Raw genomic sequence first — 13,140 nt, forward strand, 5'->3', positions numbered from 1 at the left:
GAGCTTTGTTCCCTTGCAGTTCTTCTGCGATAAAGTGAGTAGGTGCGATTCCCAAGGAGCGTCTTTCAAGGTAGTAATCTTGTTGACGGAGCTGTTCTTGTACGCGTCAGCCGTGAGCTTGTGCAGTTTAGTACTGGATCGCTACATGGCTGTTGTGAAACCTTTAAAATACTTGACTTTTATGAAGCGACGCCGTGTTATTCAAATGATTTCCTTATCTTGGACAATATCAGTTTCTTTTGTTGTATTTGTTAGAACATTCAAGGATAGTTCAAAAATACCTAAACCTTATATTATAAACATCATCGGCTGGTGTTATGTAGTTTTTGAGTTTCTCTTGTGTGCCATTTTAATGTTTTGTTTCGCAGCCATGTTAATTGTTGTTTGTAAACACGGCCGATCTGCCCGCACATTAGCCAAGCAGTTACGTTTTAATCACCGAGTTCTCTTTAAAACTCAGGAAACGTTTGCAGTTAAAATGATGGCAGTTGTTGTGTGCTTGTTTCTTGTGTCCTACGGCCTTTTTTTGCGTTGTAGTTTAATGCATATTTTTGGTGATCGCATTGTGTGTAACAGTGATATTCAATACAAAGTGCCTATTGTTGTTTTAAACTCAGCTGTAAACCCTTTTGCTTACGCCGTCTTCAAGGGAGACATTAAGAAGGAGTTTAAAAAACTGATCCATTCTGTGGCCTTAACATTTTGTAAGTAATTTAAGCTGAAATATTCTAGCTTGTCAAGAGGAAATCATCTTCAAATCTAACACAGTTCTTTGAGTGAATCTTTTTTCCTTGAATCAGTTATGGTATACGGCACTACATGGGCATTGCCACGAAAGATATATTATAAAACGAAAGGAAACTAATGGATCTAATAGAAAATATTTTTACCTGTGTTCGAGTCGATAACATAACAGAAGTCAGAAACAATCGGTCCTTGCTTCATAAAGATTTGTAATCTACTAGATTAATCTGTTTGTACTTAAAATAAACGACTTAAACCTTGTAGTTTTGCCTTGTAATTAGTTTCATTTGAGTACTTCTCTTAAACCACTCCATGTGACGAAAGCCTTCTCTCGAAAAATAATTTATTTATTTTTCTGTTGTTGTTTTCTTCCATTATTTTCACAACTTACATCTTTTTCTTTATGCGTTTTTGTTCAAAACACATACTTTCTTGTCTATTAATTATCATGCACCATGCTCTTAGATGTTCTTGAAAAAATCGATATCCTTGGAACTTTGTAGCGTCGCAGTGTCTTTAACAGTACGCAGTGCAGTGTACCTCTATGACTGAAAGAAATTGTTCCAGACTGGTATTAAATGGTAAGGCTTGAACTCAAGTATAAACTTTGATAAAAAATTATCTGACGAAGAGGCGGAGATGGATGTGAGATGATCAAATTAGGGCTGTTTGATTAGAAAAGAATTTTAGAAAATCAATTTATGGAAGTCGAACTCAGGCAAGAAATACGAAAACAGGTTTTTCGAATTGAGTGAAGTGAAGGTCAAGAAGCCAATCTAATAGTTACATCATTACTACGATTGATTGGAAGCCACGTAAACCCCAAAAGTGTCAAACTCGGTTTGTCAAAACTTCAATCAAACTCTATCCCGTCAACAAGTTGGCATTGGCTGTATTGAAATTTCAAAACCTGACGTCATTATCCATCCTGCTATGATGTTTTCGGTTGTATTAATATCAATTAAATTTTCTTGCTTCTACTTGTCCCCGCTACACGTCCTCTCAGTGTGAACAACGCATTATTTTGTCGTTGTTACATGTTGCTGCGACGTGTCCCTCCGACATGTCCCACGTGTGCGGAGTCCTTTATTGCGTTGTTCTGTAGGACGTGAGATCTGTAGTTTAAAAACCAACTAACTACATCTAGCATAATATTATTATGGCGACAAACAACGAACCCTGATAAACAGAAACAAAGAAAATTGATCGAAATCTATCAATCACAATCGAGAGACATGACCTTTTGAACCGGTTCAAGCGAACTTCTCGCTTAGATGTTTGAAGGCAGCGACACGAACTGTTAACCATGGAAACCCGTTGATTGAACGGAGTTCGTATGTTACTGAAAGGGGAAGTAATATGGTTAAACCAGACCTTCAATTAGAAATATCGCAAAGTAAATATAAATAGAGGCGTAGGAAATCGTTCAAGTGCTAATTGATAGTTACGTCCGGATCACCTCTTGATTGATTATAAGCCAAGAAAAGCCTTTTAAAGTCAAACTCCCAATGTCAAAAATCTTTTAAACTCTCAGGAGACTAACCGATGCTCACAGCTTCCTTTTAAGGCACTTTACTAAAACTTTCGACAAAATGGACCGTTTAAAATGACCTTTGTTCGCAGATTTTGTAGTTGAAAAACAAGAAATTCTCCTTTTATTACTGTTATGAAGAATTTACCTCAGATTTAACTAACAATGTGTGTAACCCAACCAGCAAGTCATCTGACCGGGCCTGATGACAAGCATGTCGAATTTACGCTACATATAGTGTTTGCATCATCACTGTTTGATTGGTTAGAAAGTAACAAAAAAAAAAAACACTAAAAAGTCATATACATCAGTTCACAACAACCTGCAAGCCCATTTGAACGATGCATTAAAATTAGAGGAGACCAGATGGTTTATAATACAGCCTTTATACATAAACACAATAAGACATCGCTTTTTCGGTGTTTTGAAATACCCGTTCCTGATCTAAGTAATGATTACGATAACTGACTATTAGCTGGTGGCTACTCTTGAGAAATATGTCATGACGTGAGTAAAATGCGTAACAATAATAGAAGGACGCCTATAGGAAAACCAGATGGCTCAAAACAGCCTTTATAAACACGATGACATGACGAATTTTCAGTCTTTCTAAATACCTGTTTTTGGTCATCGTCTAGAATTTGGACTGCAATCCTTTAGAGTTTCTACTAAAGGAACAAGACAACTAGCCCTCATTTCCTAGCTTTGGGCGATATTCATCTCGGCTGCGCCTCGTTGACTATGCACTCATAGAAAACTCGTGATCATTTTCTAATTGCCAATTAGTTGTGTATTTTGTTTTTGGATCTTATTTGCAATTAGTTTCATAATAGTAGCAACTTGCAATTGAATGTAGTTAGATGTATTGGAATAAGTTGAGTTCTTAACAGAGAACTTATGTTTAGGATTGAACGCAAGTATTTACTTCGTGTCTGACTGGGTTATTTAGATTACTTCATATTTGACAGAATTTGGTTTGTTTTGGTAAACTTTTATTTATGAGGACACTTTGTGATGCTTGTCATAAAAAAAACGTGCATCTACTTAGCGTTCAAACTGGACATATCTGTAACAGAAAGGGAAAGAGTGTTCTAATATATGTAGTAAGAAGCATATCACCTAGATGCGTCTAACTTCCCTTTATGACCTAGCTTGGAACAATGCTGGGGATTATTAGCTAACCAATAAGAAACGCGGATTTTTTTTTGTCCTTGTATGGAATTACGTGCTGCTTCCAAAAAATGGCGGCTGCTATGGGAAACCCACAAAGAAGTCAAAGAGGATGGTCTCAAAAAAGCAACGATTTAGGCGATTCTTACGGTTAGCCAAGCTGGAGAGACTAAGGCAGAAGAGGATATGTTTGTAATGGTCTGCAGGGAGGTCACGGACGCGTTTGAGGTTTAATTTGGAGCATTATCTTTTTTACTTATTTTTCGAGAAGGTGAAGGGAAACTCTGACAGGTATTCAAGGTTGCAGGTAAGGTTTAACGAGTTTGAGCAGCAGTGATGTAGGTCGTCTTCGAGCTGAAACGTTTGAAGTCGTTCATGTTTTGTTACCTGCATGAAGAGCTTGTTCAGTGTTAGTTGAGGCACATCAACATGTACGTTGATGAGGACCATGCTTCTTTTCTAAAACTAGGTTTTGTCGCCGTGCGTATTAAAATAAATGAGAGGAATGGGAGGCGACAGGAGAAAATCAAGAGCTGTTTTGGTAGTTACATCATCACTTCTTGATTGGTTGAAAGCTCAAAGAACCATTAAATGTCAAATTTGGAATGTCAAAACGTCCCGCACTCAAGTTTGTTCAGTTTACATGAATTTCAATTAAAAACAAGGAGCGAAATGTCTGCGACAAAATAGACGGTTTTAAGTGGTTTTTGATCGCCGATTGTAGTTGATAATTATTGTTATTGATAGTTATTGCTGATTCGAAGGATTTACGACAGCAAAGTATCTGATTTAGGGGCCATTATATGTACCTAATGCTGCACACTGTTGGCGTCGTCTAGGGCTTTCCACAAGTTGCTCGAGATTTTCCAAAAGGTTGCCAGCAATTTCTCAAAACGTTGCTCAAAAGTTGCTTCAAAAATCCAAAAAGCTGCTTTTGTTACTAAAAGTTGCTCGAACGTTGCTCCGAAAAATCCAAAACCCTGCTTCTTATCAAATTTCTCTAAATATATGCTCATTTTTCCTACGAGGGTAAGATTTCTAAGCAGTTTTATGCAATTTTACAACATAAGAAGTATCTAAATAACATATTAAGTGGAAAGTTGTTAAATAACAAGGATTTCTTTAACTGAGAAAAATCGTGAAGATATCGCTGACGTCATGTTTGCTTACGAGGTTTGTAATGTTTTAATACAGAATGAGCCGAGGGTCTTCAGATGTTCTCGACAATTTTCGACAAACCTCGCCAATCTTCGGAAACGTTCGTATGGCCTTTGAACAACACTCAGATAATCTTCGGAGATCTTCGGTCTGGAAATTGCTCAAAATTCAACAAGTTGCTCGAGAGGAAAAAAAATTGCTCAAAGTGGAAAAAGTTGCTCGAAATACGAAAAGTTGCCAAAAAGTTGCCGAGCAACTTGTGGAAAGCCCTAGCGTCATCACTGATTGATTGGTTAGAAAAACACCAAATAATTCATACTTGTCATGTCAAAAACGTCAATCAAATATTTAACCATTTCATTTAAATTAATAAGAATTTTTTGCTGAACAATGTTGATGTGGAAATTTGACTATTAAAGCGAGATTCGAAAAATAAGTGAGTTTTCCTGCAATATGAACTGATCGCATCGACAGACATCACTTGTTTACTTAACAGTAAGTGCTTGTGCGTAGTAACATGCCATTTGAAAAACGATACATTATAATTAGTCGATACCAGATGGTTTATGACAAATTTGAACCGAATTCCATCCTGAGCACTTGTTGGAATCTTTATTGAAAGGGTACAGTGAAGCGTAAAACTCAAAACTAAATTAAACTTGCACTTTAGTGCTTTTTTTGTTTGTTTGTTTGTCTTTTCATTTTAATTATGAGAAGTTACAATTGACCATCATCGTTCTTTTGTCAATGTCGACCCGGACTCTGGCCAAGTCTAACTTGTAAGACTGCTATTTACGGACTTCCGGGCGCTTATCCTCAAATCCAATTGGCTGATAATTGAAAAGGAACACTGTGCACATGCTCAAAATACGTACTTTTCCAAAGTCCTCGTTCTTGGTAATGACAAAAAAAGCGGGCTTTGTTGACAAGATTGATTTTTTGTAAGTCAACAGTATCGATCGATCCTTTGCACTTCGGCTTCGTTATCCGTTTTCCATGTGATAGTGCTCAATCTTCGAAGTTCACATTTACACGGATGTGCCAGTTGTATCTGAGGATTTTCATACTAACAACGAGTTAACTTCTATCCAGGCGGTTTAAAGTACCGGCCCAAACGGGAAATTTATTGATGCAAACGACACATTTATATCCTGAAAATCTTTTTGCTCGCAGTCCTAGCATTGCGTGTTCATCCGAAAGGACAATCATTACAACATTTATTTCAATGAAATCCTGTGTGAAAACGAGACATTTTTTTTTCTTTCCAGACAAAACAAGACGTGGCCAATCTCCTCACCTTTTTCGTATAACGGCCCGGGTTGTAAATAACGACTGACATTGACGTTAATTTGTTAAAATCACCAAAAACGTCTATGAAGCGTCTTCAATAACAGGTTTTCCGACGGGTTGAGACATAAAGAAGAAGCAATCAATCATGTTTACGTCATCACTGCTGTTTGGCCAAGAAGTTAAGAAAGATGTCAAACGTTAATTAACTCTGTATCTTAAAACGTCAGTCAATGTATTTTGTGAAGTGAGTGATGTTTTCATCTAAATATACCATTTAGTTATTTTCACTAAAGATATTTAAAGCTTTGCTATTTTTCTGGTACTTTTGGATAATTCTGTTTTGGTTTTCAACCATTTTCATTACAAAATTTGACCAGCAATGCAAAAACAATTAAATGAAATTATTAGTCAATGAGAGAAGAAAAAATTGTTTGTTATCTTAATGTGACTTAATTATATATTAAGTACATGGTGCATAAATTAGGCTAGGTTATAATATTAAACGTCATCTTTCTATTTTTAAATTTAATAGATAGCAAGAAAAACTTTTTGCAAGCCTCAACTGGAAAAATAAACGATTTGTTTAGTTTTGTCCAACTAACGGGAACGTACAATCAGAAGTATCGTTTCCTGCTCTAGGATCATTTTTTAAAAACATAAAATTGAAAAACTACAGGTACGAAGTTTGATGTTATAACGTGAGTAACGTTTGTAATAAAAACGGAAAGATGTCAAAAGGACAACCAGGTGGTTTAAAACAGCCTTTATTAAAACACGATGAAATACTCCTTTTCGGTCTTTAAAATACCTGTTTTTGCTCATGATCAAAATAAAAAGTTCTTTCTTTTTGCAGTGTCGCTGGAATATGGAAACCTGGTTCTGGATTCTCGGCTGGTTTCTTTCCATCCTGACGATCACTGGAAATGGATTCATCATCTTCATGGTATGCAGAAAACGCCAGCTTCGCACTAAAACCAACGCGTTCGTCGTTTCATTAGCAGTGGCTGATTTCTTTATGGGGACGAGCGCGGTTCCTTCACTGTTCTTTTGTGGGATGGCGAATGGTTGCAACACGCAACGTCTGCTAGCTGACGGTATAGACTATATAAGGTGGCTGTTCATGTACGCATCCACCGCGAACTTGTGTAGTTTAGTATTAGATCGCTTTATGGCTGTTGTGAAACCTTTACAGTACTTAACTTTTATGAAACGCCGCCGTGTCATTGAAATGATCTCTTTATCTTGGGCAATCCCAGTTACCTTTGTCGTGTTCGTGTCATCACTCTGGCTTAGTTCAAAAGTGCCTATTATAAATACCATTTCTGGTTGGGTGTGTATGTTCTTTGAGTTACTGTCGTTTGGTGTCATAATCTTCTGCTTTGCATCTATGTTATTTGTTGTTTGCAAGCACGATCGATCCACCCGTACTCTAGCCAAACAGCTACGCTTTAACCATCATGTTTTGATAAAAACTCAGGATAAGTCTGCAGCTAAAATGATGGCAGCTGTTATTGGTCTATTTCTTGTGAGCTACGGAATTGCTTTGCGTTGTAGTTTTGTTTATATCCTCAGTGATAACACACCATGTAATGATAACCGATTTAAAGTGCCGCTTCTGGTTTTTAACTCCGCTGTAAACCCTTTAGCTTATGCTGTCTTTAAGAGAGACATTAAGAAGGAGTCTAATAGACTGATCTATTCTGTGATCTTTAAAAAGTGTAATTGACTTGAACAACGTTAAATGTAATACAAATTCGATCTTGTAGCAGAATTGTACGTCAGATTACTAATCAATTGGAACACCAAATGTAGAAAAAAAAACAGTTTACGTAAACTATATCGAACATTATAGTTTATATTTGGGTCACTGTCTTTCGTGCGCCATGCGACGCTTAAGTCGCTAATTTAAACATAACATGCAAGAAGTTTAATATTAAAAAAGAGATAGCAAGTAAGAATCTGACAAATTTTTTTCTTTGCATGGGAATCAAAGTGATTAACAACAGATGCCACTGTCTTTCTTCACTATTTCCTTTTTCAACCCTCTCAAAGTACTTAAACGCATTATTCCTGTGTTAGAATTGTGTGAGAAGTTATGAAAGAGTGGCTAGTTGTTTTCCACATTATGTCACGAAACTTTTAGTTCACATGCATTAGGCGCAAGCTGCATATCAGAATTTTCATACGAGCAATTTTTTTGCTGCCATTCGACGCTTTTCTTGTTGATAACAAGAAAGTATAAAAAAGATAAGAAGCTTTATTAACGTGTCAATACCACATAGCTTGGGAAAATCCCATACACAAAATAAATAGATCCAAAAAAAACATAGTTAATAGAGGGAAATGGTTATGAAGCCCGGCAAAGTTCTTTGTTATAGGTTTTGTTCGTTATTAGCCGTTTTTATACTATAGACGAGTTACCCGTCTGGACGAACTTCGGCAATTTTTTTTTGCTCGTCTGGTTATGCGTCTCTAGTATAAAGACGGACACAAGACGAGTTACCCATGTAGACGAGCTACTTTTCGAAATACGTCTTGAAAGACGGATAACGAAAGAAAGCTCGTCTAGACGGGTACAGTAAGTCGTCTTGTGCCCGTCTATATACTAGAGACGCATAACCAGACGAGCAACAAAATGTTTGCCGAATCTCGTCTAGACGGGTAACTCGTCTCTAGTATAAAAACGGCCATTTTAGGGATTGATAGTGCACAAAACCTGACAGAATACAACAGGTGGCTACGTTTGTTTATGCAGCTAACCAATAAAAACATTGCGATGACATAACTAATGCATAGTGTATAATATGAGCGCAAAACGGAAGATATTCACCGTCATGGACCTTCAAAATTAAACCTTGGCTTATTTGTTTGCTTTTTTGATGTTTACCGGGCTTCCTAACCATTTCCTTCTATTAACTATGTTTAAAAGACTATTAAAAAATATTGAAACTGTGTAAAATATCAAATAATAATATAAAAAAAAAATAAAACAAATCTTACTAACAACAAGGTCTTTGCAAGTGATTGGTGGCCCGCCATTACTGCACATGAACACCAAATTCTGTTAAGCGTACATCCGGCGGATCAGTAATAATAAAATAATTTCAAAATCGACTAATGTGAAATTATCTTAGCTTTTTTTTGAGTTAACAACATCAAACATCGGCCCTTTTGCCTCGATGACTAATGGCTTGTTTGAAATTCGAATTGATATTTATAAAAAAGGTGTTCTTTGACAATAGTCTGTAGTGTACGCCAAAGATGAAATAGAAAGATTTGATGTAATGTTGTATTCATTCGACGAGTTCACATGGCAGATGTTTTTCCCAAGTCTTTACAACGCCTCAAATCAATCCAAGTACTTTACGAACTAAAAGTCAAATTTTGATTCAATGCCTAGTTTGACATTTCAGTGACGTGCGAACCCAAGAGATTCCCAATATTTGCATGGTAATACGTAAAATGATCGACAGCAGTTTTATTTACACAGGTAGGTTTTGCCGTTTCCAATCATCTTTTTCTTCGTCTTTTTCAACTCTCTTAGAACACCACAAAGCCCAACTCCAGCTGTAGTTTAGCGAGAGAAGATAAGGAAGTGTTGCAAAATAAGAACAATTGAGTAACAAGTATTGTGCTGCGATTGTGCAAACGTTCTTTTTAATACATCGGTCCTTGTTAGCAATATAATGCCTCATGGCATTGTCTCAGAGCTGCTGTTTAGACAGGCACACGGGAGGCATTATCGTGTTAATGTTGCCATATCTTGTATTGATCACTTAGTGCGAGATTCAGTGAAAACAGTAGGGCTGGAGCAGAAATCTTTGCCTTGATTCCATCTGCTATGGTGAAGCACAAGTCTTTGTAATTTAGCAGAAAAAGTACAATTTTAGAAACAGCGGTTCGTTTATCAAAGTCGCGAAAAGATTTCGCACCGGAAAAGTCATAGCAAAATCTCAAATTTAAGATTGCAGGTGACTTTTATTCACATATTTTTAATATGAACAGAAGCTCTCATCGTACAGAGTTTTAGGTTTTGTATACTTCTCTTCATTTTAAAGATAAAGATAACTAAGAAAACGGCTTCGCGAGTACGAAAAGTGTCAGAGGCTTTCGATAAACGGGACTCAAGACTTGTTCCTTCTTTCCGAGTTACAACAATTGTAACACTTTTGACAGGGGTGAACTTCAAATTCCCTGCAACCGAAAATACAAGCTTTACTTATAATTGGGTGCACACCCCCTGCTAGTTCTGCTATTGCTGGACATTCATTCTCCGGCTTGCGAAAAATCAAGTCATATCTGATTTGCACTTGTGCACTTGCATCATGATCTCATACTGATGACATCTGTTTAACCTTTGTTACAAACACAAAAGGAGGATGTTCCAAGGGTGCATCCTTGAATACCAGAATCAATGAACACGGTAAGAGGCCAATAAAACTGAGGTTAAAAATCGGGTCAAGCTAAATGACGTGGGTGGGTGGGTCGTGGGTCGTGGGTCGTGGGTCGTGGGTCGTGGGTCGTGGGTCGTGCGTCGTGGCACGTTCGCCCACTATGCCAAGGAGCATTCTCACCGTTTCTTTTAATTAACAAAAAACATATATGTTTTTCATGTCTGGCGCACCGTTTCGCTTTTTTCCCTTCATGTCTGCCGGACAGTATTACGGAAGCGGCCCGAAAATTGCAAATATTTGATCGACCTTGGTGTGTATGCTGCTTACCGAGAATTTTCTGATCGGCAGCGTTTTGGTAGCAATCAATTTATTGAACGATTTTATGTACGTAGGCTTTGGTGGTTCTTCATTCCGTGTCGAGTAAATGATCATGTCATTCATTTATTTGTTTTTCCAATTTTATCAGGGAAGTCACGCTAGCCAATATAGTCTATAATTTATAAAAATTCGTGGATTTTCTTGGTCTTTTCAAGTGAAAAAATTACAACTACTCGAGTATTTTTTTTTCTTTTTTTTTTAACTTTAAGACATTTCAACAGAACACCAAATGGAATTTTTGTTTTCCTGTGCATTGTTAGTTACCTACCAGTGAATTAGTAGCGTGGGAACGCTCAAGTATGATTGGTTAAAAATAGGTGAAATGTACATGTTTGCTGAAAGCATTTGCAGAAGCGTCATCAAAACTTGCACTGTCTAGGACTATAGCGAAAGGAACTCTTTATATTATTGAACGTTAACTGACTTAATAATTGTACACCGGTTTTAACATAACGGAGTTTTGTTTCACAAGGCCAAATCGATGCTGCTGTTTCAGAATCCGAACTTGCAGGTGCGTCGTTGACCGCGGTTAAACGACAGAAATGTGCCAAAAACAAGACGTTTAACTACTTCAAAGATAAGGTTTTGATTTTCACAGTTCCAAGTTTGATACATTACGGTATCGCAGGGTGGTTAGGGGGCGTCCCAATCACGAAACACGAGCTTAATTTTAAATCACCGACCACGTACAATTTTTAGTCTATTTTACGAATCACGTATTTAGCATATATTATCGAAGAAAATGAGCTTTAACTGGTTAGGTAATTTGCGAAGCATTTAACTTTCAATAGAGTCGTAGCAAAACGTGATCCCTCAGGCGAGCTTACAGTGTGAGACAAGTCCTAAAGAGCATAACTCAATAGAAAGCGTCTTCCGCATTAAATCAGTCTTTAGCTTCATTCCTCGTTTGTCAATTTTCCTTCACTACCATATTTTGATTTATGAGTACGTAATTTATCTTTGGTTTTCACGAACGTGTTCGGCCGGAATCACGAATCACGGTCTTTAAAATAAGCAGATCACGCGTCTTTATAGACTGCAATTCACGGATAACGCCCAGATTTGAACTGTTTTCACGTGTAACGCGCTAATTTTCGCCCTAATCACGCGTCACGCATAACCCATTTGCCACCCTGGTACTGTGACAATTTACCAAACTTTATTAAAAAATTCTACTTGTTTGAAAATGGTGATATGTGGACTTGACTGCGCCATTTTGTCAGAGGACTTTGGTTTAATGGTTTAATGTGAAAAACTTTTTTCGCGTAAATATCCCAAGAAACCCAGTGGAAATATTTTGATACTAGTTTCCCACTGATCCACACAGTGGTCCCTGATTAAAATTCCGATTTTACACAGATGAAGTGGCAGCGTTAGAAGTAACTGATTGGCTTATTAGAAAGTTGTCCTTGTCGATGCAATCGTTGTAAGGGTGTTCTTGTTTGTTTAAGATTTTTCAGTTTTGCTGCGAACTAGCGGTAGTCTCATGCAACGTAACACCTCCATCCGAGGTCCTTGAATGAGTGAATTCAAATTGCCGGCCTTGTTAAGCACCACACATTTTAAGATAAATTTAAAATCCAGAGATAGCTGGTAACTAGGCTTATACACAAGAAATTCAAGTGGGGGGGGGGGGGGGGGGGGACCGCTGTTGTGAAATGGCATGTGAAACAGCAAAAATAATGAATTTGATGTGTCAATTATATACGACCCACGACGCACGACCCACGACCCACGCCCATTAGATAATCTCGGTTAAATCAGAGTTATAATGTACAACCGCGACTGGTGGGGAAATCGAAGGGTTTGAGAATCATGCAGGAGAAAAATTTTACCAGTGTTTCCTGAATGAAATCAGTTGGAGCACGCCCTCTCCCAACCACAGCCCCAACCTGGATCCGCCTGGATCCGCAAATGTTTCCTTTTCCATGCACATGTCGCGTATTTAGCTCGACAACATTTTTGATTTGCCAAAGGGTTCCTGCTTAGATTTCAAGGTTAAGCGTGCTTTATTAACATAAATTAATAAGACAAGGATACGGGGTAAATCACTTGCACTTTTTTTAAATCACAAAAAAATCAGTCTTTTACACTCTTTCTTTATGTCTCTCTTGAAGATGGCGTAAGCTAAGACCAATCTGGCACGAGGACAATATGCTGCCCTCAGATAACATAAGTTTCTTAAAGAACTCACCACCCAAGTAAGACAGAATAATGCAGCACGAGGTCAATACGCTGCTCTCAAATAACATGATTTCCATAAGGAACTCACCACCTAGGTTAGACAGAATAATCTACCACAAGGTCAATATGCTGACCTCAGACAACATAAGTTCAATCAGAACACAACACCCAAGTGAAACAGAATAGTCTAAAGCGAGGTAAATATGCTGCCCCCAGATAACATGCGTTCCGTAATGAACTCACCACCCAATTAAAACAGAATAATCTAGCACAAGGTCAATATGCTGGCCT

At 37.5% G+C, this 13,140-nt stretch overlaps 1 pseudogene; it reads left to right on the forward strand.

Annotated features, from left to right (window-relative positions):
* The first annotated feature begins 6,723 nt into the window (after window positions 1-6,723).
* Window positions 6,724-7,634, forward strand: LOC144667280 (octopamine receptor beta-2R-like; annotated as a pseudogene).
* Window positions 7,635-13,140: the final 5,506 nt, after the last annotated feature.

This window comes from Oculina patagonica, chromosome 10, assembly GCF_052425735.1.
Source record: "Oculina patagonica isolate OP01 chromosome 10, crgOcupat, whole genome shotgun sequence".
Classification (NCBI taxonomy): domain Eukaryota; kingdom Metazoa; phylum Cnidaria; class Anthozoa; order Scleractinia; family Oculinidae; genus Oculina; species Oculina patagonica.